This window comes from Pelmatolapia mariae, linkage group LG5 (assembly GCF_036321145.2).
Source record: "Pelmatolapia mariae isolate MD_Pm_ZW linkage group LG5, Pm_UMD_F_2, whole genome shotgun sequence".
In the NCBI taxonomy this organism is placed as follows: Eukaryota; Metazoa; Chordata; class Actinopteri; order Cichliformes; family Cichlidae; genus Pelmatolapia; species Pelmatolapia mariae.
In genome coordinates this window covers 36,295,426-36,323,256 of record NC_086231.1, presented here as the reverse complement: position 1 = coordinate 36,323,256, position 27,831 = coordinate 36,295,426, and the positions used below count along the sequence as shown (strand labels likewise).

Here is a 27,831-nt window from a genome sequence, read left to right as displayed (position 1 = left end):
TGTCCAAAAGAAGAGGAATCTAATGGTGTTTGAATGGTTTTTCTAAGTTGAACGGTTTTGAAGGAGATAGACTACAAAAAACGTACGGAATATATAATAAAATACTAGAAAGTGCATTTTCTGAAGAAACTGCAGTGTGAATGCTTGAATCTGAATGTATGCACTGAAATGAATTAATTGCTGAATTTTAAGTTAAAAATGTTGAATGAGATGACAAATACAGAAATTTTCACCTGAAAACAAAAGTGCTGAACTGCTAAAAGCTGAAGTGCACAAAGAAGAAGTTGGAAAATAGCTGAAAGTCTTTTAAATGTAAATTAGAAAAACCTAAGTAATGAGAAAAGAAAATTTAGTGTCAGAAAACATCTGAATAAATATAAAAAGTTCATATTCTTTGATTAACTGAATGACTAAAATGTGATCCCTCCACTTGGATCCACAGAGTTTAAAAAGTTTAAATGTCTGAGCTTTGAAAGACACGGTGCTGGAAAGAGAACAACGATGGCGACGTTTTGAGGGTAAAATGATGGCTGTAGAGCAAACACTGTGGACACAGCAGCAGTTGAAAGAGAAGTGTTTAAGATGAATCTTGGCACAGTGAGAGACAGAGCTCGTTAGGCAGGCAGGTGTGAGCCTGGTTGCTATAGTGACTGCACCCAATGGCTCCATACACACGGACACAGACATGCACCTCACTTTTGCTGCTAAAAATGAACAGAAAAGTCAAGCCGAAACAAATCGCTCCCAAATGAAAAGTACAAGTCGTATTGACAAAATTCTTTCACCGTGAGCGGCAGCAATGTCTAGTCTACCTAATTCTCGGTTTTCATGCCTGTGGAGTTTATTATATGGACGTGGTGACAGTGTAAAGACACCATGCTCTTCTGATTTTCAAACGAACCTTCTGAGCCATTTTAACATTACAGTCTATGGAAGAGTTGGAGGGAGTAGGCTGTGCTTTGGTGACATTTATGAAAGAACCATAACACCTAGTACAATAGTAAACACATTGGATGAAAGAGGACAGCGATGGCTACGTTTTGAGGGTAAAATCATACCTGTAGACGAAACGCTGCGGACACAGCAGCAGTTTTAAGAAAATATTTTAAGATTAATTCCCCCCCTGCTCTCACTCTACCAGTTGAGCTGTCTCACTCTAGCGGCAACATTCCGTCCCATACACACCCATTATAAACTCTGAAACGGGTGAAAAAACATCATGAAACTTAAACTGGAACTGAAGAAAAAGTATAATACATATTGAAAAGATAAATACAAGTTGAATAGTTGAATGTCTTGTCTTCGTTTTAAAGTTTGAATGGTGGCTCTATGTCAACGTATGTGGAAGTAGATACAGTTTGAAAATGAGTAAGTTGAATGAGGATTTGAAGGGTCTCCCCATTGAAATACATGGGAAATTTTTGTTGAAAAAAGTTGAATAATTTTAAAAATATAAATGTTATAAATGAGAAAAGTAGAAGCAGTCATGTCCAAAAGAAGAGGAATCTAACGGTGTTTGAATGGTTTTTCTAAGTTGAACGGTTTTGAAGGAGATAGATGCCAAAAAACGTACGGAATATATAATAATAATAAAGATTAGAAGAACAATACTGTGAATGCTTTTACAAGCATTCACACTAATAACTAGAAAGTGCATTTTCTGAAGAAACTGCAGTGTGAATGCTTGAATCTGAATGTATGCACTGAAATTAATTAATTGCTGAATGTTAAGTTAAAAATGTTGAATGAGATGAAAAATACAAGTATTTTAAACTGAAAACAAAAAAGCTGAACTGCTAAAAGCTAAAGGTTACACAGAAGAAGTTGGAAAAAAGCTGAAAATGTTTTAAATGTAAATTAGAAAAACCTAAGAAATGAGAAAGAAAATTCAAAGTCAGAAAACATCTGAATGAATATTAAAAGTTCATATTCTTTGAATCACTGAATGACTAAAATTTGATCCCTCCACTTGCATCCACACAGTTTAAAAAGTGTACATCTCTGAGCTTTTAAAGACACGGTGTTGGAAAGAGAAGAACGATGGCGATGTTTTGAGGGTAAAATGATGGCTGTAGAGCAAACACTGTGGACACAGCAGCAGTTGAAAGAGAAGTGTTTAAGATGAATCCTGGCACAGTGAGAGACAGAGCTCGTTAGGCAGGCAGGTGTGAGCCTGGTTGCTATAGTGACTGGACCCAATGGCTCCATACACACGCTCACAGACATGCACCTCACTTTTGCTGCTTAAAATGAACAGAAAAGTCAGGCCGAAACAAATCGTTCCCAAATAAAAAGTACATGTCGTATTGACAAAATTCTTTCACCGTGAGCGCCAGCAATGTCTAGTCTACTTAATTCTCAGTTTTCATGCCTGTGGAGTTTATTATATGGACGTGGTGACAGTGTAAAGACACCATGCTCTTCTGATTTTCAAACGAACCTTCTGAGCCATTTTAACATTAGAGTCTATGGAAGAGTTGGAGGGAGTAGGCTGTGCATTGGTGACATTTATGAAAGAACCATAAGACCTAGTACAATAGTAAACACATTGGATGAAAGAGGACAGCGATGGCTACGTTTTGAGGGTAAAATGATGGCTGTATAGCAAATGCTGCGGACACAGCAGCAGTTTTAAAAAAGATTTTAAGATTAATTTTTTTGCTTCTCTCACTCTACCAGTTGAGCTGTCTCACTCTAGCGCCAACATTCCGTCCCATACACACCCATTATAAACTCTGAAACGGGTGAAAAAACATCATGAAACTTAAACTGGAACTGAAGAAAAAGTATAAAAGATATTGAAAAGATAAATACAAGTTGAATAGTTGAATGTCTTGTCTTCGTTTTAAAGTTTGAATGGTGGCTCTATGTCAACGTATGTGGAAGTAGATACAGTTTGAAAATGAGTAAGTTGAATGAGGATTTGAAGGGTATCCCCATTGAAATACATGGGAAATTTTTGTTGAAAAAAGTTAAATAAAATTAAAAATATAAATGTTAAAAATGAGAAAAATAGAAGCAGTCATGTCCAAAAGAAGAGGAAACTAACGGTGTTTGAATGGTTTTTCTAAGTTGAACGGTTTTGAAGGAGATAGAGTACAAAAAACGTACGGAATATATAAAAATAATAATAAAATAGAAGAATAAAGATTAGAAGAACAATACTGTGAATGCTTTTACAAGCATTCACACTAATAATAATAATAACTAGAAAGTGCATTTTCTGAAGAAACTGCAGTGTGAATGCTTGAATCTGAATGTATGCACTGAAATGAATTATTTGCTGAATTTTAAGTTAAAAATGTTGAATGAATTGAAAAATACAGAAATTTGCACCTGATAACAAAAGTGCTGAACTGCTAAAAGCTGACAACCACACAGAAGAAGTTGGAAAATAGCTGAAAATGTTTTAATTGTAAATTAGAAAAACCTAAGAAATGAGAAAAGAAAATTTAGAGTCAGAAAACATCTGAATGAATATTAAAAGTTCATATTCTTTGACTCACTGAATGACTAAAATTTGATCCCTCCACTTGCATCCACACAGTTTAAAAAGTGTACATCTCTGAGCTTTGAAAGACACGGTGTTGGAAAGAGAAGAACGATGGCGACGTTTTGAGGGTAAAATGATGGCTGTAGAGCAAACACTGTGGACACAGCAGCAGTTGAAAGAGAAGTGTTTAAGATGAGTCTTGGCACAGTGAGAGACAGAGCTCGTTAGGCAGGCAGGTGTGAGCCTGGTTGCTATAGTGACTGCACCCAATGGCTCCAAACACGCACACAGACATGCACCTCACTTTTGCTGCTTAAAATGAACAGAAAAGTCAGGCCGAAACAAATCATTCCCAAATGAAAAGTACAAGTCGCATTGACAAAATTCTTTCACCGTGAGCGACAGCAATGTCTAGTCTACCGAATTCTCGGTTTTCATGCCTGTGGAGTTTATTATATGGATGTGGTGACAGTGGAAAGACACCATGCTCTTCTGATTTTCAAACGAACCTTCTGAGCCATTTTAACATTGGAGTCTATGGAGCAGTTGGAGGGAGGAGGCTGCGCATTGGTGACATTTATGAAAGAACCATAACACCTATTACAATAGTAAACACATTGGATGAAAGAGGACAGCGATGGCTACGTTTTGAGGGTAAAATGATGGCTGTAGAGCGAACGCTGCGGACACAGCAGCAGTTTTAAAAAAGATTTTAAGATTAATTTTCGACCTGCTTCCACTCTGGCAGTTGAGCTGTCTCACTCTAGAGGCAACATTCCGTCCCATACACACCCATTATAAACTCTGAAACGGGTGAAAAAACCTCATGAAACTTAAACTGGAACTGAAGAAAAAGTAAAATAGATATTGAAAAGATAAATACAAGTTGAATAGTTGAATGTCTTGTCTTCGTTTTAAAGTTTGAATGGTGGCTCTATGTCAATGTATGTGGAAGTAGATACAGTTTGAAAATGAGTAAGTTGAAGGAGAATTTGAAGGGTCTCCCCATTGAAATACATGGGAAATTTTTGTTGAAAAAAGTTGAATAATTTAAAAAATATAAATGTTAAAAATGAGAAAAGTAGAAGCAGTCATGTCCAAAAGAAGAGGAATCTAACGGTGTTTGAATGGTTTTTCTAAGTTGAACGGTTTTGAAGGAGTTAGATGCCAAAAAACGTACGGAATATATAAAATAGAATAACTAGAAAGTGCATTTTCTGAAGAAACTGCAGTGTGAATGCTTGAATCTGAATGTATGCACTGAAATGAATTAATATTAACCTAAAAATGTTGAATGAGCTGGAAAAAACAGAATTTTTAACCTGAAAACAAAAGTGCAGAACCTTTGAAAGCTGATTTTTACACAGAAGAAGTTGGAAAATAGCTGAAAATGTTTTAAATGTAAATTAGAAAAACCTAAGATTCAAAGTCAGAAAACATCTGAATGAATATTAAAAGTTCATATTCTTTGAATCACTGAATGACTAAAATGTGATCCCTCCGCTTGGATCCACACAGTTTAAAAAATTTAAATGTCTGAGCTTTGAAAGACACAGTGTTGGAAAGAGAACAACGATGGTGACATTTTGAGGGTAAAATGATGGCTGTAGAGCAAACACTGGACACAGCAGCAGTTGAAAGTGTTTAAGATGAATCTTGGCACAGTGAGAGCGAGAGCTCATTAGGCAGGCAGGTGTGAGCCTGGTTGCTATAGTGACTGCACCCAATGGCTCCATACACACACACAGACATGCACCTCACTTTTGCTGCTTAAAATGAACAGAAAAGTCAAGCCGAAACAAATCGTTCCCAAATGAAAAGTACAAGTCGTATTGACAAAATTCTTTCACCGTGAGCGACGGCAACGTCTAGTCTACCTAATTCTCGGTTTTCATGGCGGTGGAGTTTATTATATGGACGTGGTGACAGTGGAAAGACACCATGCTCTTCTGATTTTCAAACGAACCTTCTGAGCCATTTTAACATTGGAGTCTATGGAGCAGTTGGAGGGAGTAGGCTGCGCATTGGTGACATTTATGAAAGAACCATAACACCTAGTACAATAGTAAACATATTGGATGAAAGAGGACAGCGATGGCTACGTTTTGAGGGTAAAATCATACCTGTAGAGCAAACGCTGTGGACACAGCAGCAGTTTTAAAAAAGATTTTAAGATTAATTTTCGACCTGCTTCCACTCTGGCAGTTGAGCTGTCTCACTCTAGCAGCAACATTCCATCCCATACACACCCATTATAAACTCTGAAACGGCTGAAAAAACATCATGAAACTTAAACTGGAACTGAAGAAAAAGTATAAAAGATATTGAAAAGATAAATACAAGTTGAATAGTTGAATATCTTGTCTTCGTTTTAAAGTTTGAATGGTGGCTCTACGTCAATGTATGTGGAAGTAGATACAGTTTGAAGAGGAGTGAGTTGAATAAGAATTTGAAGGGTCTCTCCATTGAAATACATGGGAAATTTTTGTTGAAAAAGTTGAATAAAATTAAAAATATAAATGTTAAAAATAAGAAAAATAGAAGCAGTCATGTCCAAAAAAAGAGGAATCTAATGGTGTTTGAATGGTTTTTCTAAGTTGAACGGTTTTGAAGGAGATAGACTACAAAAAACGTACGGAATATATAATAAAATATAATAATAACTAGAAAGTGCATTTTCTGAAGAAACTGCAGTGTGAATGCTTGAATCTGAATGTATGCACTGAAATGAATTAATTGCTGAATTTAAGTTAAAAATGTTGAATGAGAGAAAAAAAACTGAATTTTTAACCTGAAAACAAAAGTGCTAAACTGCTAAAAGCTGAAGTGCACAAAGAAGAAGTTGGAAAATAGCTGAAAGTCTTTTAAATGTAAATTAGAAAAACCTAAGTAATAAGAAAAGAAAATTTAGCGTCAGAAAACATCTGAATAAATATAAAAAGTTCATATTCTTTGATTAACTGAATGACTAAAATGTGATCCCTCCACTTGGATCCACAGAGTTTAAAAAGTTTAAATGTCTGAGCTTTGAAAGACACGGTGCTGGAAAGAGAACAACGATGGCGACGTTTTGAGGGTAAAATGATGGCTGTAGAGCAAACACTGTGGACACAGCAGCAGTTGAAAGAGAAGTGTTTAAGATGAATCTTGGCACAGTGAGAGACAGAGCTCGTTAGGCAGGCAGGTGTGAGCCTGGTTGCTATAGTGACTGCACCCAATGGCTCCATACACACGGACACAGACATGCACCTCACTTTTGCTGCTTAAAATGAACAGAAAAGTCAAGCCGAAACAAATCGCTCCCAAATGAAAAGTACAAGTCGTATTGACAAAATTCTTTCACCGTGAGCGGCAGCAATGTCTAGTCTACCTAATTCTCGGTTTTCATGCCTGTGGAGTTTATTATATGGACGTGGTGACAGTGTAAAGACACCATGCTCTTCTGATTTTCAAACGAACCTTCTGAGCCATTTTAACATTACAGTCTATGGAAGAGTTGGAGGGAGTAGGCTGTGCTTTGGTGACATTTATGAAAGAACCATAACACCTAGTACAATAGTAAACACATTGGATGAAAGAGGACAGCGATGGCTACGTTTTGAGGGTAAAATCATACCTGTAGACGAAACGCTGCGGACACAGCAGCAGTTTTAAGAAAATATTTTAAGATTAATTCCCCCCCTGCTCTCACTCTACCAGTTGAGCTGTCTCACTCTAGCGGCAACATTCCGTCCCATACACACCCATTATAAACTCTGAAACGGGTGAAAAAACATCATGAAACTTAAACTGGAACTGAAGAAAAAGTATAATACATATTGAAAAGATAAATACAAGTTGAATAGTTGAATGTCTTGTCTTCGTTTTAAAGTTTGAATGGTGGCTCTATGTCAACGTATGTGGAAGTAGATACAGTTTGAAAATGAGTAAGTTGAATGAGGATTTGAAGGGTCTCCCCATTGAAATACATGGGAAATTTTTGTTGAAAAAAGTTGAATAATTTTAAAAATATAAATGTTATAAATGAGAAAAGTAGAAGCAGTCATGTCCAAAAGAAGAGGAATCTAACGGTGTTTGAATGGTTTTTCTAAGTTGAACGGTTTTGAAGGAGATAGATGCCAAAAAACGTACGGAATATATAATAATAATAATAAAGATTAGAAGAACAATACTGTGAATGCTTTTACAAGCATTCACACTAATAAAGATTAGAAGAACAATACTGTGAATGCTTTTACAAGCATTCACACTAATAATAAAGATTAGAAGAACAACACTGTGAATGCTTTTACAAGCATTCACACTAACTAGAAAGTGCATTTTCTGAAGAAACTGCAGTGTGAATGCTTGAATCTGAATGTATGCACTGAAATGAAATCATTACTGAATATTAAGCTAAAAATGCTGAATTAGCTGGAAAATACAGAATTTTTAACCTGAAAACAAAAGTGCAGAACTTTTGAAAGCTGATTTTCACACAGAAGAAGTTGGAAAATAGCTGAACATGTTTAAAATATAAATTAGAAAAAGATGAGTAATGACAAAAGAAAATTTAGTCAGAAAACCTCTGAATGAATAACAAAAGTTCATATTCTTCTAATCACTTAAAGAGTGGAATTATGTATTATAAATCTCTAATTCATAAAAAAATAATAAAAATAAATGTAAAAACAAATTTGTTGAATTGAACTGAAAAGATGAACAAACATGCTGGAGAAAATACAAGCTTTAATATACAGCATAATGTTTTTCAGACATATACATATGTGTATATCATGTTTAATGGTATTACATACATCAATTTGTTTTGTATATCATAGAAAATAACATAAAAATCTTAAGTCATATTGTACAGCTTCTTTCTGAAAATGAATTAAATTAATTCAACAAATGTTTTTTTTTTTCGAAATAGAATAAAAATAAAAATCATTTTAAAAAGAGACGTTTGCAATGTTTTAAGGTGTTAATAATCTGATCCTGTCATGTGTCTGTTCAACTTTAGTTTTTGGCAGAGACTCGATTCTTAAAGAACAAATTACCAAATAATAAACAAATAAAATTGAAATTAAAGTAGCTTTTTTTGTTAAACACTTCACAGGAGAATAAATAAAAATAACTAAATTAAATAACCAAATAAAAATAATAAGCAACATATGAAATACATGAAAATTCAACTTTTAAAACCACAATCCTGAACCTTTAAATTGTGTTTGTTTCGTAGAACATGGCTGAACAGCTGTTAATATTGGTCTACTGAATCTACTGATCTGTCTACACATCTTTTTATTACTCATTCTTTTTTATGTTTTATTGTAAACAGTGTCCACACAGTGGTAAAAGAGAACTGTATAGAGATTTTTGAGTGAACTCAAACGAAAGCCTAAGGTGGTGACACAGTTTAACACATACAAATAATCAAATGAACACATTAGTCCTTTTTGTGAACATGGATAAATAAGTATCATTAGTTTACAGCATTGTTCAGCCATGCCACTAGATGCTTTTTAACACTGTGTTTTAACCTGGGCTCAGACACGAAGTCCCAAATTTAGTTAGTCCCTGACTTTGAGTTGTGGTTATGACTAATTATTATACACAAGGCTTTATCTATCTGAACTCTAAGGACACAAATATGAAAAAAACTATACTTACCAGCTGATACCCCACACTACACACTAGGTGTGCCATGTGACCTGAAACTTTGGTACAAACTCATCATAATTATTCTGTTAACACTGTTTCTTTAACACTGTTTGTGTTGCTGTTCAGCAGTTTAAAATGTTTTAGATTGGATTACATGGAACGAATTTGAGTTCTCTTGGGGGTTTTTGTGTGTGTTATGTTCTTAGCAGATTCTTTCTTTACATACTGTTGAATTCCAGTTACCACATTTCTGGTCATATGACATCCCGAGTGCCCACTTAAAAAAATCCCCACAGTTAATTCAACATTAAAACAAAATAAAAATATGTTAAATAAATAAAGGTTTGCTCTGTGATGAAATATTAAATAAGCATACACTGTACAGAGCACTAACAATGAAAACAATCCTTTAGCCTGTCAGATCAGAGAGAGGCAGTCATTATGTCCATTTAAAACCTGTAATCAAAGAGCACAACATTTCTGTGAAACTATAAAGTCCCATATGATCCTCATCATGTCCAGTGACTTCAGAGTGGATCCTCCCTGTCATCCGGCCAGTGTTTGATGTGTGGCAAGCAGCACAGAAGCAGGATAGCTGAGGAGCAGAAAACAGGAACATATGTAGTTGTAAATGTAAATATCAGTGATACTTGTCTTGTTATAGGGAATAAAATAATGAACTTACACACTCATTTAGGGAGGATCTTGACACTGCACAGAGGAGGCACAGTCAGTCTGACAATGATGGTGATCTGCAGGGATGTTTTCCTGCAGCAACATTCCTGCCGACTGGCCATATGATCCAGAGTAGTTGGTTTGTAATGAACAGAAAGGTGTATATGTTAGGTAGTGTGCACTTAGAGCTGGTCCTAAGAAACAAACACATCCTGTAATAAACTGAATACCTTTAGTAGTGCTGCTGCAAATATAAAGCCCTTCTATCATGTGTGGTTTCAAAGAAGATGTTTTGGAGGCTCGGTCACAGAAACTGTGCAGTCTGTTCAGTCCTGAGTGTCTCAGCTCTGAAGGGGATGGATCACAGAGGGAAACACCTGAGTACAGATATTAAAATACACTCAAAATAACACTCCTAAGGTCAAGTGAAAACACAATTTAAACACTTTACAAAGAATTAATACATGTTTCCATGAAAATAATGTCATTAACCCTTTTTGTTGTGAGTAAATCTCACCGACTGCTTGTGGGACAAGCTAGAAGGAGGACTTATCACAGAATCTCTCCTGTGCTCCAGATGTGAAGTCTCATGCTCTGATCGTACGGCGAAGATGGTGATGATGAAGCCTCTCTGATCTGTGGCATTACAGTTTCTGGCTGCTATGTGCTTCACACTGTTGGATTTACCATGTGAAGCTTGGAGAAGACACAGGAGGACTGTGTCTCTCTTAACAAAAAAAAAAAAAAAAAAGAAACCTAATAACCTCCCACCGTACCCCCCCACATTCAACTCCCACCTACCCACTCCACTCAACTCCCCAGCCTCACACCACCCAATGTCTATACAAATGTAGGGTATCAACTGGTAACAAAAAGCAAGTTTAACATATGTAGTGCATATGTAACACTGCTGAAACATTTCTGGCCAGAAATGTGCAGTTATCAGCCAGTGCATTTATCATCCCAGACCCAGACCCACCCTGATAAATGCACTGGCTGAAACATGATAAAAGCTCATAAAAATGTATGTTCATCGAAAGATTTGTCCAAAAATATAATAATATACTTTTGAAAAAGTTTAAAGATTATAACAAACTGAAATCAATAACATTTTTGTAAATAGTATTTCAAAATAGAGGCACAGATAAACTGGCTTAACTGTCATTATTGCTGTAATTAGATTTTTCTTTTTCTTTTTTTTTCTTTTTTTAAAAAAAGCAACCTTTAGTCTGTGTTGTTCTCTCAGAAACAATGAAGAAGCTGTTGAACATTTATTTGCTGTGTGGGCAATCCTCTGGTCCACCCTCCCTCCCTCCCAGCCACAGTGAGACTGGGGCAGCCTGGCAGGATTTTGAAGCCTGGCTGCAGAGAGGATATGCCTACACTGTTTGTTTTAAACTGCTATATTTGATTTTTCTGACATTCATAGATTTCTGATTTTTAGATTTTCTGTAATACATAAAATTGTCATCTTTTACTGATATCATTACTTAATTCATTTAATTGTATTTTATGTAGACAATTGAAACATTATATTGCAATGCAGGGCGCTTTTTCTTAAGTCAACTTTTAAATATCGCTCTACTTTCTTAAGTCATTCAAAAATATAGAAATTACTTACTGTAGTCAAAGATCTAGATCATGAATCATCACAGGACAATACACAGTATACAGGGTCATGGTAACTATAGTAGGTCTTCATGACTCCAGAATGGAGACATCGCTCTGGCTGAGAAATGAAAATTAGGTCAAGCAGTGTGTTCTTCTCTGTGGTAGGGGCAGTGATGACCTGTGTGTATCCCCTAGACTCAAACAGCTCCAGGATTGGTTTGTTTGCACTGGATAAAACATTCTCATTAAAATCACCACACACTATGATGGGATGACAGTCCATGATCTCTAATGAGTCTAATAGGCTTACCAGGTTTTTCAGGAATGGCCTCAGAGTGTAGTCTGGAGGTCTGTACACAACTGCAATCAGAGCACTGACTGGTGCTTTAACCTTTAAAGCCAGAAATTCAAGGTCAGTTACATTATGGATGTACTGTTTTTCATGCACTTGAATGTCACTTTTCACATAAACAGCAACTCCACCACCACTTCTGTTTGCCATCTGGGGAAAGTTTGTGTAGGACAGGTGTCTGTTGCGTTTGAACAAATTGTAATTTTCCAAGTGGAGACTCTCTGCGACAAAAGAGCCCCGCAGGTGTGTTTCTGTTAGGCACAAAACATCTGCTAGACACAATTCATGGTGACTCTTGATGTCATTAATGTGAGCTGGCAGTCCCTCTGTATTATGATGAACAATGGTGAAAACCTCTGACCTGCTCAGTGTTTGTCTCACATGTAGAAGAGGCATCATGTCATCAAGGTTGGCTTGTCTCATGTTCTCAAGTGCTGCAGTGATTTCTGGATTGGTGAATATTTTTTTCTCCTCCATATCAAGAAGATAGAGTCCATTGAGAGACGTCACTCTACTGACAGCTACGTAGGCCATGCCGGGCTCAAAAATGCTCTTAAGAGAGACAACAGCTGATGTGGTTGTCATACCCTGTACCTTATGTATTGTACATGCAAAGGCCAGCTTCACTGGGAACTGTCTTCGTACCACTCCTTTCTGCTTCAGATTCTCCTCTGCTCTCTCAATGTACACCATGTCGTCTGCTGGTGTTCGGTTATTCTTTCCAGATGTCTCATTATCCATTTTAAGTCCAAGCTTGATGATGTGTCGGTCATTTTCAGAGTAAACTACTCTAAGTAGTTTTCCAAAAGCTCCATTAACCAAACCATTTTGTATGTCAATGTTTCTGGTGAGCATGACACGAGCTCCTTCTGCAACTTTCAGTGTGTCTGGTAACTCGTTTTTACCTCCTTTCAATGGTCTGTCTTGTAGTGCCATTCTGCCAGTTCTAGGATCCTTTCTATAATCATCTGCATGGATGTCAATGATATGAGTATGGAGCAGACCCAGTGTTGCAGAGTTGTGTGCATCCACTTCTTTGTTAGTTGCAAAAATGTGCAACGCATCAGTCGGACAATGGGCTGGTTCAGTTATGGCCTGTGACAACAAATTTCTATCTGCTTCACAAAGCACATCCAACTTTCCTTTCACACGGATTCTGTTCAGCATCTCAGCAAAGACAACATCATCTTTCTGACGCATAATCTCAGTCAGAGTGATCATCTGAAAATGCTCCCGCCACAGGTCGATCTCGGACGGGTCGTGCACACAGAGAGGTTTAGACTGTCGCACTGGGGGTAGCTGATAGAAGTCTCCAACAGCAATGACTGACATGCCTCCAAAGGGTCTCCGAGTCCCTTTGATCTGTTTGAGTCTTGCATCTACATATGCAAAGAGATGTCTTGACACCATAGACACTTCGTCAATGATGATTATTTCAGCATTCAAAAGTTCTGATCTGACTTCATCCAGCTGATTGCCAAGTCCCTGAATGGGAGGTTTTAAGCTTCTAGGGAGCTTGAGTAGAGAATGCAGTGTTGTTCCAGAAATGTTAAATGCTGCAGTCCCAGTGAAAGCAGTTAACAGGACAGTGGGTTTTGATATGTCAACGTCGTCTGCATATCTGGGCACTTTGCTCAGTATCTTAGATGCTTCTGAGTAGATGCATTTGATAAGATGTGATTTTCCTGTTCCAGCACCACCATTAATATAAAAGAAAAACTGCTCTGGATTTAGAGAACAGACCCTTTTAATGCACCAGTCTCTAACTGCATAAAATATGCAGGCTTGCTTCTTATTCAGATTCTGAAACATCTGACGTAACAATGTGGGATCAATAGCAGGGGGTTCCCTGATGGCTCTAAATTCTGTTGAAGCATCAGCCTGACGGCTGTAGTCGGGCACATCTTCCTGTTCATTTTCATTGTCTCGCTCTCTTTCTTGTTCAACAAGTGGCAACCTTACAAGATCTGATTCAGGTGCCAGATTACACCATTCGTCAGTCACACCTCTGTTCTGCTCATATTCCTCAACAGCGCTCTCGATCTCCTCACTGTTTTTCTCATATTTTTCTCTGTTTCTTTTGACAATGTGTTGCACGTACTCAAGATGGTCAGTACCTGGTAGCTGTACACAGCCAGCACCATAGAAAGCCTGATAGGTTGGCAACGATGGCGTTTTCAGTTCGTTGTCTGAACGATGAGGAAGGTACAGTTTAAGCAGTCTTCCATAATATTGCTCTGGATTTTTTTCTTGTGAGCATCGGTGAAATCTGATGATAGCAGGCTTATCGTTTTTGCGCCTTTGCACAAATCCCATCTCATTGAGAAGGGGTAAAACCTCTTTACCTTTTTTCTTTTGGCCATAGACAATCCTGCAAGTAGCAGCAAAGTCTGCCATGCACATCTCCTCATACTCTGGTGTTTCAGGTCTGGCTTTGTATTTGTCATTCAAAGATGTCATCCAAACATTGGAAGACTCAGGTGTTGTGTTGTCCAGAACTGACAGGGGACGACTCATTTTCACAGGATTATCATCAGTTGGAATGAATATTACAGCACGTGAACATTGCTTCATGTGAAGACCACATGCACGAGCAACACACTCCTGTGCACTGATCTCTCGCTTCTTTGAATATGCCTGCATGACGGCTCTCATTTCATCGCACTCATTTACACTGTCTTTATGGGAGTTCTCAATGACAGTTTTCAGGTACTCAGATAGCCCGCCCTCTTTTTTTGATATATATTTCATTAAATAATTTGCTGCACCGAAAGCATCTAAAACAAAGCTTATGTCGATATTACTGTTCCAGGCTTCAAGCAGATGTGGATTATAGCCGTTTATCCAAGAGTCTTTTGGATCACGCTTTAGTATGATCGTACTCCTTGTGTTCATTTTATTCAGGTATCGCTCATATTCTGCATATGTCAACTTGCATCTTGCCAAGAGCTGCTCTAAACTCATGGAAGCAGTTTCAGGTTCATTCAGCAGCTGGTTCAGTGGTCTGAGCTTGTTCTTTGCAGTTTCTACCTCCAGTTCATCATCCTCACTTGGTCTTGTGATCATTGTCTCATTGCAGGGTGGTTTAGGAAAACCAAAACGGCACCCAGAGCTTAAACTCCTAAAGCACGTCTTCGTGTGGTTCTTACTGTGTTTTTGCACTTCTGTTACTTTCTTGTACAGTTCAGGTTGTTTATGTGGATCAGGCAGCTGAGCTGTGATGTATTTGTTTATAAAATCAACAACAGTTTGATCATCATCCTCCTCAAACACAGGAGCACCTTCTACCCACAGGAGACAGTGTATGTGTGGGCTTCCTCTGTGCTGAAACTCCACTCTGTAAAAGTAGTCAATAACTTTGCCAAGTGGCTCTGCAGGAGATAAGAGTAAATCTCTGAATAATGCTTCAACTCTCTTGTCAAACATGCGCATTGTTGTGACAGGATTGCTTCTCAGGATGTCACACTTTGCTGACCAGTCGAGTCCTTCAAAATTGACTTGTTCACCTTGCTGCCTTGTTATTGCCTCAATCACTTCGGGCCAGCGCATTTCAGCAGCTGAAAATGTGCAAAAGAACGTGGGAGTTCCCAACTGTCTGATCATGGCAAAAAGATCTCTTGTTGTTTTCTCCCAATAGGCTGGGGTTCCTCTCAGAGGCTGCATGAATCTCACTGCATCTTTATTTCTCACCAGTTTCTCCACCTCATGTTTATCTTGTAACATGCCTGAGGTTATTTTTCTCCCATCTCTGGTCAGAGGCTTTGCCTTCCTTAACTGTATTGTCATGCTGGAAGTAGCCAAATGTATTTCAGTCACAAACTGTGCAAAGAACAAATAGTTTGTGTCTTTGGCAAAACGGTCATCAGTGCAGAAAAGTCTTGATTTGAAATACCCACTGGGGGATACTTTGATCAGCCTTCTTTCATCAAGTGTGTTTTGGCCTGTAGGAAACTGCACAGGGAAGGCCATGGCCTCCAGTTTAGGTGTTTTGAAAAAACTTATTGGATTGTTTCTCTCTGCAGGAGCAACAGAGTAGATTCCTTCACTGAAACATAATATCTCCTCAGCCACATCAGGGGGCTGCAAACAGGACTCGAGTGCAAAACCACCATTAGTCAGTCCATCTTCTTGCTCTGAATCATCTCTCATCTGTTCATGTGGTTGTTCACCATCACAGGGTAACATGTCAATATTCTGTTCATTTTTATTTTGTGCTTCACACAGTGCATTTATCTCACAGCTGTCAATTTCCATTAAATCAGCCTCATCATAATCGTCCTCATTCATGTTTTCATCATCATCATCCTCCTCATCTTCATCAGGAAGTGTTGGGTCACACAGCTCAGCATCATCTCTGATGCTCACATCCTTATACTGTGGATGAATCTGCTTGAGTTTATGCAGTGCTTGCACAAGTTTAGACCAGCTTACAGTCTGAAACAGCTGATGACCTTTGTAAGACAAGCGTCTCTTCAGTTTTACTCTCATCACCTGAGAATTTATTCTCAATCGAGGCAATGCTTCAACAGTTTCCTGTACCTCTGATGGGACACAGACCACATTTCCTCTAATTGCTCTCTGTCTGCCTTTGGGAAGAGGAATAATCTTGGCAAATGGTATGCACTTGGCTATGAGATGTCTCTCCAGTATGTTGAGATCAGATAGTTCAGGTGGAATATCAGCAAGCTCCAGTTTATTGGCAACATCAAGTACTGGCATGGATCCATTTTTAAGATGATTGTGGCAGGTGTGACAAATCCACTCTCTCTTTCTCTCATCAGGCACATTGCACTGCACATTTCTGCAGTTTTCACCACAAACATGAACAAACTTTCCTGTCAAACATGTTGCAACCACATGTGCGTTTTTGACATAATTTGACCTTCTGCAGGGTCGCACTTGGTTTGGAAATGAAGCTTTGAAACACACAGTACATGGGTATGATGGTCCAACTTTGATTTGTGATTTGAACACAGATATGGCCTCGTTGATCACACTGTTGTCACTCTCTTGGGTTTGTCTGTTCACCCATCTGTATTTCCTTTTTATTTTCATGGCACATCTCATGTTGTGCATAATCCTAAATGCAAGATTACTTTGATACCTGTCTCGCATTAGTTGTTTCATTAGTTGTCTGTGTCTTACTCTGAATGCATTGTCACGTGCATAACGCAGAGTCACTCGAGATCTCTGTGTCTCTCTGAATTCTGGGCTCTCTTGATACCTTTTAGTGATATAGTTTTTTTGTTTTTGTCTAAATTCATCGTTCTCACAGTAGCGTCTTTTAATATATAGTTGTTGTTTCTTTCTGAATTCATCGTTCTCACAGTAGCGTCTTTTAATATATTGTTGTTGTTTCTTTCTGAATTCAACATTCTCACAATAAAGTCTTTTTATATATTCTTGTCGTTTTTGTCTGAATTCGGCATTCCCACAATATAGCCTTTTAATATATTGTTGATGTTTCCGTCTAACTTCAGGATTGTTTTTATATGCCTCGCTTGTGGAAGATTTCTTCTTTTCTTTGTAGTCTTTATTTGAAGCGTACTTTTGTCGTTCTTTCCTTTTTTGGTTTTCTTTTCTCTGATTTCTCGGTTTGTCTGATGCCATTAATCTTCTTTTCATTTTGCGCCTTTGCTGTTTATTAACTTTTGACAGTTTACAGATTTTTTGTAAAACTGTATCAGAAAGATCACACTTAGCACCATTTTGTATTGCAGCCCTTAACTGACAGGAAAAAACATCATTTGATGGAAAGAAATTAAAGTCACTGGATAGCTCTCCAGTAGGTATAAAAGTAAATTCATTCTGAGGAGCTTCGTGTGATGTGAACTGAGTCATGTGGACTTCTTTTTGTTTCACCAGTGGTGTACAAATGGACATTTGAGAGATCTCAGTAAGATCAGTGGTTGTGTTTCTCCTTGGAGTAGAGGAGTTTGCTTCATCAACAGTTTTATCAGAGTGAGTAGGTGCCACAGCAGTGGCAGCTGTTGGTCTGCAGACTGTGTCTGTGATGGTATCACTCAGGTTGACTGTGCTCATACTATAAAACTGCACAGGCTTCAGTTCATAGGTACAAGAGGGTGATATCGCCATCAATTCATAAGAATCTTGGATCCTCTTAATCATGTCACTGAGGAGTGTGAATTTCAGCATCACTGCTGTACCACGATCACGTGACCATAGTGGTAGAGGAAGACCACTGGCTGCTCTGGAGTGTGGATCAAAGAAACCATATTTGCCTGATGTGGATCTGAACACCGCAATACACAATCCACTCATAATCAATAAGGCATACTGCACATCTGACAACAGGCAGCTCAGTCCTGCTTCTAAGCTGAGAAAGGTATCTACTGCTTCCTCTGGAGGTTCTTCAAATGTCCCATACCGGGAAGGCTGTGTCATGTCGACATGATACATAGACCTGCGAGCATCAACTTTGTCTGGCAGCTCATCGGTTGCCAAATGAATATTTTTAGGAAATCTTTTCTTGGCCTCTTTGTACATCACATCACCTTTATCCAAGACCAGATTAAGGTCAGCTGTAGTCATTTTTTCATTCTCATGAAGGAATGCAAGAAATGTGAGTGAGTTACATGTGCACTGCTTGTTTCTGGAATCTCCATATTTAGGATGTGCCTGGCTGTGAGATGCACAGACATGTGTAACAGAGGGCTGGTTTTCAAGGTTCACTGTTTCTGCATGAGATGGTCCTGCCACATCACTGTGACGGCAACTTTTCACAACATCAGCATAACCCACCTGTGGGGCACTTGACAGCTCATGTTGTTCATTAAATTCATGCTGCAGTCCACTCTTAACAGCATCAGCATAGGATACCTGTTGTACATGTGCAGGAACATGTTGACCTGCCTGATTGACACCATCAGCATTGGTCTTTGCAGACACACAGTCTTCTGCAGAGCTCTGAAGAAAATCACACTCAGCTTGTTCACATGTTGGTACACTATGGATCTCATGGAACTTCTTCCAGCGTTGTTTTGCAGCTTGTGACTTTTTCTGCTTTTTTGGCATTTTTACACACCTTTAAGTGTTTCTGTTAGTCTTTAGAAAACGTATTCAAAAAATAAGTGGCACACAGCAGGAGATGTTTTCTGTCTTTATATTTCAGTTTTTATTTCTCAGAAACAGATCTTTGTTTGACAGTTAGTCAGTTGAGAGAATAATATACACTCTCTTTATGGGCTTGGCACAACTTAGCAAGCCCAGAATGAAAAACAGGTAGAGAGAAAATTTAGAAGAGAGAATAGACAGAGCAGGAGAGACACGGCTGGGAAATGACAATCAAACCGTGAATTAGAGTTTTCTTTATTTGTTCAGTTTGTTCTCAGGTAGAGGCAATATATGCACTCTTTATTGTTTTAATGGCTTGCCATTTTTCAGCAGCAAGCCAGGAGTGAAAAACAGGTAGAGAGAAAATTTAGCAGAGAGAACAGACAGAGCAGGAAAGACACGGCTGGGAAATCCCAATTAAACCGTGAATTCGAGTTTTCTTTGTTTGTTCAGTTTGTTCATAGGTTGAGGCAAAATATGCACTCTTTATTGCTTTATTGGCTTGCCATTTTTCAGCAGCAAGCCAGGAGTGAAAAACAGGTAGAGAGAAAATTTAGCAGAGAGAACAGACAGAGCAGGAAAGACACGGCTGGGAAATCCCAATTAAACCGTGAATTAGAGTTCCTTCGAACTCTAAAATTAGAGACGCGGCTTTGAAATCAAACCGCAATAAGATTCTTGGTTTGGCAAAATTTCTCACAAACCACAGGGTGAAATACAGATGGAAAGAAGGCAGAGACAACAGGTGGAGTAGGACAGAGGATAGAGGGGTTGGGGGGTTGGGATGTGAGAGAGAAGACTGGAGATCTGGTCCTTGTTCTTCTTCTGCACACTGTGAACAAAAAACAAGAAAAAAATAATACTTTTAATAAAACCATATCACATGGTAATTGTATGAACTAATTGAGACTACTGAAAAAGGACAAAACAAATATTCAAGCTAAACTGTTGTCGGCTGCCATGTGCAAAACATTGCATAACTTGGCACTTTTTAAAAGAATAAATATTTAATAAAATTCAGCAATAATATTTTTAAACACAAATCTGACTACATAAATGTACGAAAAAATATTTTAGCCCAATTGTTAAGCTGCACTTATGTGTATTTATTATAAAATTGTGTTTAAAAGGTCTAGCACAAAGTTTGAACCCATCACTTTATAGCTTATATTAGTCAGATTATTTTTTTATTTTGGTCTACTTCTCTTACAGTATGTGCACACCTACCAGGCAAAGCACAGATGTGAGTCAAGTTCCTGAAAGTGTAAGACGAGAAATAATATGTTAGTTGTCTGTACAGTGTTATCAGACTAACAGAAATACAAAACCCACACAACATGATACACTGAACTTATAGTCAGCAGGGTAATTATAGAGTAATATACCAGCTGATACAGCAGCCATTTTATAATTCAAACTAATTAACTAAAGTATTTCCACTTATGTAAGGCTACTGTTACTAGCCTTAGCATTGCTGCTAGCGCTAGCATTCCTGCTAACGTTAGCACTTCAGTTAGTGTTAGCATTGCTGCTAGCGCTAACACCCTTATTGTTAAAACTGAGCCACAATGGCAATAATAAAACTCATTTGTTACTTTTGTCTCACTGACTGCCAATAAATATCACAGGAATATCACAGTAATATTCTTATTTTTAGTTAACAACTGCTAAGACTAGTGTTAGCACTATAGCTAGCGTTAGCACTATAGCTAGCATTAGCATTGAAGCTAGCGTTAGCACGGCTGCTAACAGCAAAAGTCATAAAGCACTCTTACTGTTAAAACTAAGCCACAATGGTAATAATAAAGCTCATTTGTTACTTTTGTCTCACTGACAGGAATATTCTTTTTGTCAGTTAACAACTGCTAACGCTAGTGTTAGCACTATAGCTAACGTTAGGATTGCTGCTAGCGTTAGCATCGTTGCTAGCATTAGCATTGAAGCTAGCCTTAGCACTGCTGCTAACAGCAAAACGTCATAAACAAAAATAAATGATAGTGAAGGTTATTCTTTATTTTCTTTCTTTATTCTTTGAACTCTTTTAAACTCTGTTGGACTTGATATGTGAGTTTAAATGTCAAACATGTATTTTTACCATCATAAAAATAAAACAGTGCAGTACTGAGTGTACTGTACTTACCACAGCAGAGAGCAAAGCGGAATGACGACAGTTGGTTCAGTGATGGGTTGAAAACAGATGAGGCGTTCAGGTGGTGCTTGGAAATTTGACCATCAGTTTGAACATCAATAATGAGTATATACATGTCTGTGTGTTAGTCTCTGTGTGTGAGAGACATAGAGAGATAGAGGGAAAAAATACACTAGACTAGTGTACAAATTGGTACTTTTTGTATAAGCGAATGAGTGACATACAGAAAAATATGGCAACTGGCATTACATAAGCAAATAAAAAGTATTTCATCTTGAACTGTTTTGTGGGTTTTATTTTAAGACTACTTTAAGTTTGTTAGTGGGGAGATAAACTATACAGACTATAAACAGAGACATTAAATGAGATTAGATTAGTTAAACATTAGTTAAAATGTGGTAAAATCAACTACAGACAGGTAGATGCTGTAAGCTTTAATTATCCAGTCAGAAATGGATGATTTTAAAGTCATCAACTGACTCCAACTGCCCAGATCTGAAAAACCTGTGTGCCAATCACAATGCTCTACTTAGTTGGCATATACTAACTACTGACCCCTGTCAAATCTGTCTTATTGTACCTATTGAAAAAGTTAATCTTACTACAACTGCTTAGATGCAGCAGACATTTTTAGGTTTAACCTTGGCACAGTGAGAGCGAGAGCTCGTTAAGCAGGCAGGTGTGAGCCTGGTTGCTATAGTGACTGCACCCAATGGCTCCATACACACACACAGACATGCACCTCACTTTTGCTGCTTAAAATGAACAGAAAAGTAAAGCCGAAACAAATCGCTCCCAAATGAAAAGTACATGTCGTATTGACAAAATTCTTTCACCGTGAGCGCCAGCAATGTCTAGTCTACTTAATTCTCAGTTTTCATGCCTGTGGAGTTTATTATATGGACGTGGTGACAGTGGAAAGACAGCATGCTCTTCTGATTTTCAAACGAACCTTCTGAGCCATTTTAACATTAGAGTCTATGGAAGAGTTGGAGGGAGTAGGCTGTGCATTGGTGACATTTATGAAAGAACCATAAGACCTAGTACAATAGTAAACACATTGGATGAAAGAGGACAGCGATGGCTACGTTTTGAGGGTAAAATGATGGCTGTAGAGCAAACGCTGCGGACACAGCAGCAGTTTTAAAAAAAAATTTAAGATTAATTTTTTTGCTTCTCTCACTCTACCAGTTGAGCTGTCTCACTCTAGCGGCAACATTCCATCCCATACACACCCATTATAAACTCTGAAACGGGTGAAAAAACATCATGAAACTTAAACTGGAACTGAAGAAAAAGTATAATAGATATTGAAAAGATAAATACAAGTTGAATAGTTGAATGTCTTGTCTTCGTTTTAAAGTTTGAATGGTGGCTCTATGTCAACGTATGTGGAAGTAGATACAGTTTGAAAATGAGTAAGTTGAATGAGGATTTGAAGGGTCTCCCCATTGAAATACATGGGAAATTTTTGTTGAAAAAAGTTGAATAATTTTAAAAATATAAATGTTATAAATGAGAAAAGTAGAAGCAGTCATGTCCAAAAGAAGAGGAATCTAACGGTGTTTGAATGGTTTTTCTAAGTTGAACGGTTTTGAAGGAGATAGATGCCAAAAAACGTACGGAATATGATATAATAACTAGAAAGTGCATTTTCTGAAGAAACTGCAGTGTGAATGCTTGAATCTGAATGTATGCACTGAAATGAATTAATTGCTGAATTTAAGTTAAAAATGTTGAATGAGAGAAAAAAAAACTGAATTTTTAACCTGAAAACAAAAGTGCTAAACTGCTAAAAGCTGAAGTGCACAAAGAAGTTGGAAAATAGCTGAAAGTCTTTTAAATGTAAATTAGAAAAACCTAAGTAATGAGAAAAGAAAATTTAGCGTCAGAAAACATCTGAATAAATATAAAAAGTTCATATTCTTTGATTAACTGAATGACTAAAATGTGATCCCTCCACTTGGATCCACAGAGTTTAAAAAGTTTAAATGTCTGAGCTTTGAAAGACACGGTGCTGGAAAGAGAACAACGATGGCGACGTTTTGAGGGTAAAATGATGGCTGTAGAGCAAACACTGTGGACACAGCAGCAGTTGAAAGAGAAGTGTTTAAGATGAATCTTGGCACAGTGAGAGACAGAGCTCGTTAGGCAGGCAGGTGTGAGCCTGGTTTCTATAGTGACTGCACCCAATGGCTCCATACACACGGACACAGACATGCACCTCACTTTTGCTGCTTAAAATGAACAGAAAAGTCAAGCCGAAACAAATCGCTCCCAAATGAAAAGTACAAGTCGTATTGACAAAATTCTTTCACCGTGAGCGGCAGCAATGTCTACTCTACCTAATTCTCGGTTTTCATGCCTGTGGAGTTTATTATATGGACGTGGTGACAGTGTAAAGACACCATGCTCTTCTGATTTTCAAACGAACCTTCTGAGCCATTTTAACATTAGAGTCTATGGAAGAGTTGGAGGGAGTAGGCTGTGCTTTGGTGACATTTATGAAAGAACCATAACACCTAGTACAATAGTAAACACATTGGATGAAAGAGGACAGCGATGGCTACGTTTTGAGGGTAAAATCATACCTGTAGACGAAACGCTGCGGACACAGCAGCAGTTTTAAGAAAATATTTTAAGATTAATTCCCCCCCTGCTCTCACTCTACCAGTTGAGCTGTCTCACTCTAGCGGCAACATTCCGTCCCATACACACCCATTATAAACTCTGAAACGGGTGAAAAAACATCATGAAACTTAAACTGGAACTGAAGAAAAAGTATAATAGATATTGAAAAGATAAATACAAGTTGAATAGTTGAATGTCTTGTCTTCGTTTTAAAGTTTGAATGGTGGCTCTATGTCAACGTATGTGGAAGTAGATACAGTTTGAAAATGAGTAAGTTGAATGAGGATTTGAAGGGTCTCCCCATTGAAATACATGGGAAATTTTTGTTGAAAAAAGTTGAATAATTTTAAAAATATAAATGTTATAAATGATAAAAGTAGAAGCAGTCATGTCCAAAAGAAGAGGAATCTAACGGTGTTTGAATGGTTTTTCTAAGTTGAACGGTTTTGAAGGAGATAGATGCCAAAAAACGTACGGAATATATAATAATAATAAAGATTAGAAGAACAATACTGTGAATGCTTTTACAAGCATTCACACTAATGACTAGAAAGTGCATTTTCTGAAGAAACTGCAGTGTGAATGCTTGAATCTGAATGTATGCACTGAAATGAATTAATTGCTGAATTTAAGTTAAAAATGTTGAATGAGAGAAAAAAAACTGAATTTTTAACCTGAAAACAAAAGTGCTAAACTGCTAAAAGCTGAAGTGCATAAAGAAGAAGTTGGAAAATAGCTGAAAGTCTTTTAAATGTAAATTAGAAAAACCTAAGTAATGAAAAAAGAAAATTTAGCGTCAGAAAACATCTGAATAAATATAAAAAGTTCATATTCTTTGATTAACTGAATGACTAAAATGTGATCCCTCCACTTGGATCCACAGAGTTTAAAAAGTTTAAATGTCTGAGCTTTGAAAGACACGGTGCTGGAAAGAGAACAACGATGGCGACGTTTTGAGGGTAAAATGATGGCTGTAGAGCAAACACTGTGGACACAGCAGCAGTTGAAAGAGAAGTGTTTAAGATGAATCTTGGCACAGTGAGAGACAGAGCTCGTTAGGCAGGCAGGTGTGAGCCTGGTTGCTATAGTGACTGCACCCAATGGCTCCATACACACGGACACAGACGTGCACCTCACTTTTGCTGCTTAAAATGAACAGAAAAGTCAAGCCGAAACAAATCGCTCCCAAATGAAAAGTACAAGTCGTATTGACAAAATTCTTTCACCGTGAGCGGCAGCAATGTCTAGTCTACCTAATTCTCGGTTTTCATGCCTGTGGAGTTTATTATATGGACGTGGTGACAGTGTAAAGACACCATGCTCTTCTGATTTTCAAACGAACCTTCTGAGCCATTTTAACATTACAGTCTATGGAAGAGTTGGAGGGAGTAGGCTGTGCTTTGGTGAAATTTATGAAAGAACCATAACACCTAGTACAATAGTAAACACATTGGATGAAAGAGGACAGCGATGGCTACGTTTTGAGGGTAAAATCATACCTGTACACGAAACGCTGCGGACACAGCAGCAGTTTTAAGAAAATATTTTAAGATTAATTCCCCCCCTGCTCTCACTCTACCAGTTGAGCTGTCTCACTCTAGCGGCAACATTCCGTCCCATACACACCCATTATAAACTCTGAAACGGGTGAAAAAACATCATGAAACTTAAACTGGAACTGAAGAAAAAGTATAATACATATTGAAAAGATAAATACAAGTTGAATAGTTGAATGTCTTGTCTTCGTTTTAAAGTTTGAATGGTGGCTCTATGTCAACGTATGTGGAAGTAGATACAGTTTGAAAATGAGTAAGTTGAATGAGGATTTGAAGGGTCTCCCCATTGAAATACATGGGAAATTTTTGTTGAAAAAAGTTGAATAATTTTAAAAATATAAATGTTATAAATGAGAAAAGTAGAAGCAGTCATGTCCAAAAGAAGAGGAATCTAACGGTGTTTGAATGGTTTTTCTAAGTTGAACGGTTTTGAAGGAGATAGATGCCAAAAAACGTACGGAATATATAATAATAATAAAGATTAGAAGAACAATACTGTGAATGCTTTTACAAGCATTCACACTAATAACTAGAAAGTGCATTTTCTGAAGAAACTGCAGTGTGAATGCTTGAATCTGAATGTATGCACTGAAATGAATTAATTGCTGAATGTTAAGTTAAAAATGTTGAATGAGATGAAAAATACAGAAATTTGCACCTGAAAACAAAAGTGCTGAACTGCTAAAAGTTGAAAACCACACAGAAGAAGTTGGAAAATAGCTGAAAATGTTTTAATTGTAAATTAGAAAAACATAAGAAATGAGAAAAGACTATTAAGAGTCAGAAAACATCTGAATGAATATTAAAAAATCATATTCTTTGAATCACTGAATGACTAAAATGTGATCCCTCCACTTGTATCCACACAGTTTACAAAGCTTAAATGTCTGAGCTTTGAAAAACATGGTGTTGAAAAGAGAACAACGACGGCGACATTTTGAGAGTAAAATGATGGCTGTAGAGCAAACACTGTGGACACAGCAGCAGTTGAAAGAGAAGTGTTTAAGATGAATCTTGGCACAGTGAGAGACAGAGCTCGTTAGGCCGGCAGGTGTGAGCCTGGTTGCTATAGTGACTGCACCCAATGGCTCCATACACACGTTCACAGACATGCACCTCACTTTTGCTGCTTAAAATGAACAGAAAAGTCAGCCCGAAACAAATCGCTCCCAAATGAAAAGTACACGTCGTATTGACAAAATTCTTTCACCGTGAGCGGCAGCAATGTCTAGTCTACTGAATTCTGAGTTTTCATGGCTGTGGAGTTTATTATATGGACGTGGTGACAGTGTAAAGACACCATGCTCTTCTAATTTTCAAACGAACCTTCTGAGCCATTTTAACATTAGAGTCTATGGAAGAGTTGGAGGGAGGAAGCTGTGCATTGGTGACATTTATGAAAGAACCATAAGACCTAGTACAATAGTAAACACATTGGATGAAAGAGGACAGCTATGGCTACGTTTTGAGGGTAAAATCATACCTGTAGAGCAAACGCTGCGGACACAGCAGCAGTTTTAAGAAAATATTTTAAGATTAATTCCCCCCCTGCTCTCACTCTACCAGTTGAGCTGTCTCACTCTAGCGGCAACATTCCGTCCCATACACACCCATTATAAACTCTGAAACGGCTGAAAAAACATCATGAAACTTAAACTGGAACTGAAGAAAAAGTATAAAAGATATTGAAAAGATAAATACAAGTTGAATAGTTGAATGTCTTGGCTTCGTTTTAAAGTTTGAATGGTGGCTCTATGTCAACGTATCTGGAAGTAGTAAGAGTTTAAAAATGAGTAAGTTGAGTGAGGATTTGAAGGGTCTCCCCATTGAAATACATGGGGAATTTTTGTTGTAAAAAGTTGAATAAAATTAAAAATATAAATGTTAAAAATGAGAAAAGTAGAAGCAGTCATGTCCTAAAGAAGAGGAATCTAACGGTGTTTGAATGGTTTTTCTAAGTTGAACGGTTTTGAAGGAGTTAGATGCCAAAAAACGTACGGAATATATAAAATAGAATAATAATAAAGACTAGAAAAAATTGCATTTCCTGCGAAAATGCTGTGTGGATGCCTTAACGCTGAAGCTGTCGGCTGAAAAACTGAAAAAGATGAAAAGTAGCAATAGTTGTATGGTGGTGAAAAAAAAATGTTGTCCTAAGCAGGATTTGAACCTGGCCCTCCTGGGCTCAAGGCAGCAACTCATCAGCGCAGAAAATTTCGCAGAAAAGAGGTAAATAAGCAGAATTTCTGCAGAAAAGATGCAAAGAAGCAGAACATTGCGCTGAAAAGAGGTGAATCAGCACAATTTCTGCTGAAAAGAGGCAGAACAACCTGGTTCTGCTCAAATTCACCAATCAGAGGTACTGCTTCTGTCTGCTTCATCAGGCTGTGTACTTGTATATATTTCTACAAATTTATTGTGCTGATAAGAGGTGAAAAGGCTGAAAATTTTGCAGAAAAGAGATGAATCAGCAGAATTTCTGCAGAAAAGAGGCAAAGAAGCAGAACGTTACGCTGAAAAGAGATGAATCAGCTGAATTTCTGCAGAAAAGAGGCAAAGAAGCAGAATGTTGCGCTGAAAAGAGGTGAATGAGCAGAATTTCTGCTGAAAAGAGGCAGAATTTCTTCTGAAAAGAGGCAGAAGGTTC

General features: G+C 37.7%; 1 protein-coding gene and 1 long non-coding RNA gene across 3 annotated transcripts in view; one reads left to right on the top strand and one right to left on the bottom strand.

Annotated features, from left to right (window-relative positions):
* fhit (fragile histidine triad diadenosine triphosphatase) overlaps positions 1–27,831 on the top strand; it is a 291,013-nt gene that overhangs the window by 193,633 nt on the left and 69,549 nt on the right. The window lies entirely within an intron of this gene.
* On the bottom strand, positions 9,432–10,105 carry LOC134627284 (uncharacterized). Its single transcript, XR_010093883.1, has 3 exons — positions 10,042–10,105; positions 9,822–9,925; positions 9,432–9,731 (listed from the first exon to the last, which is right to left on the bottom strand). It is a non-coding gene; the product is annotated as an uncharacterized LOC134627284 (long non-coding RNA).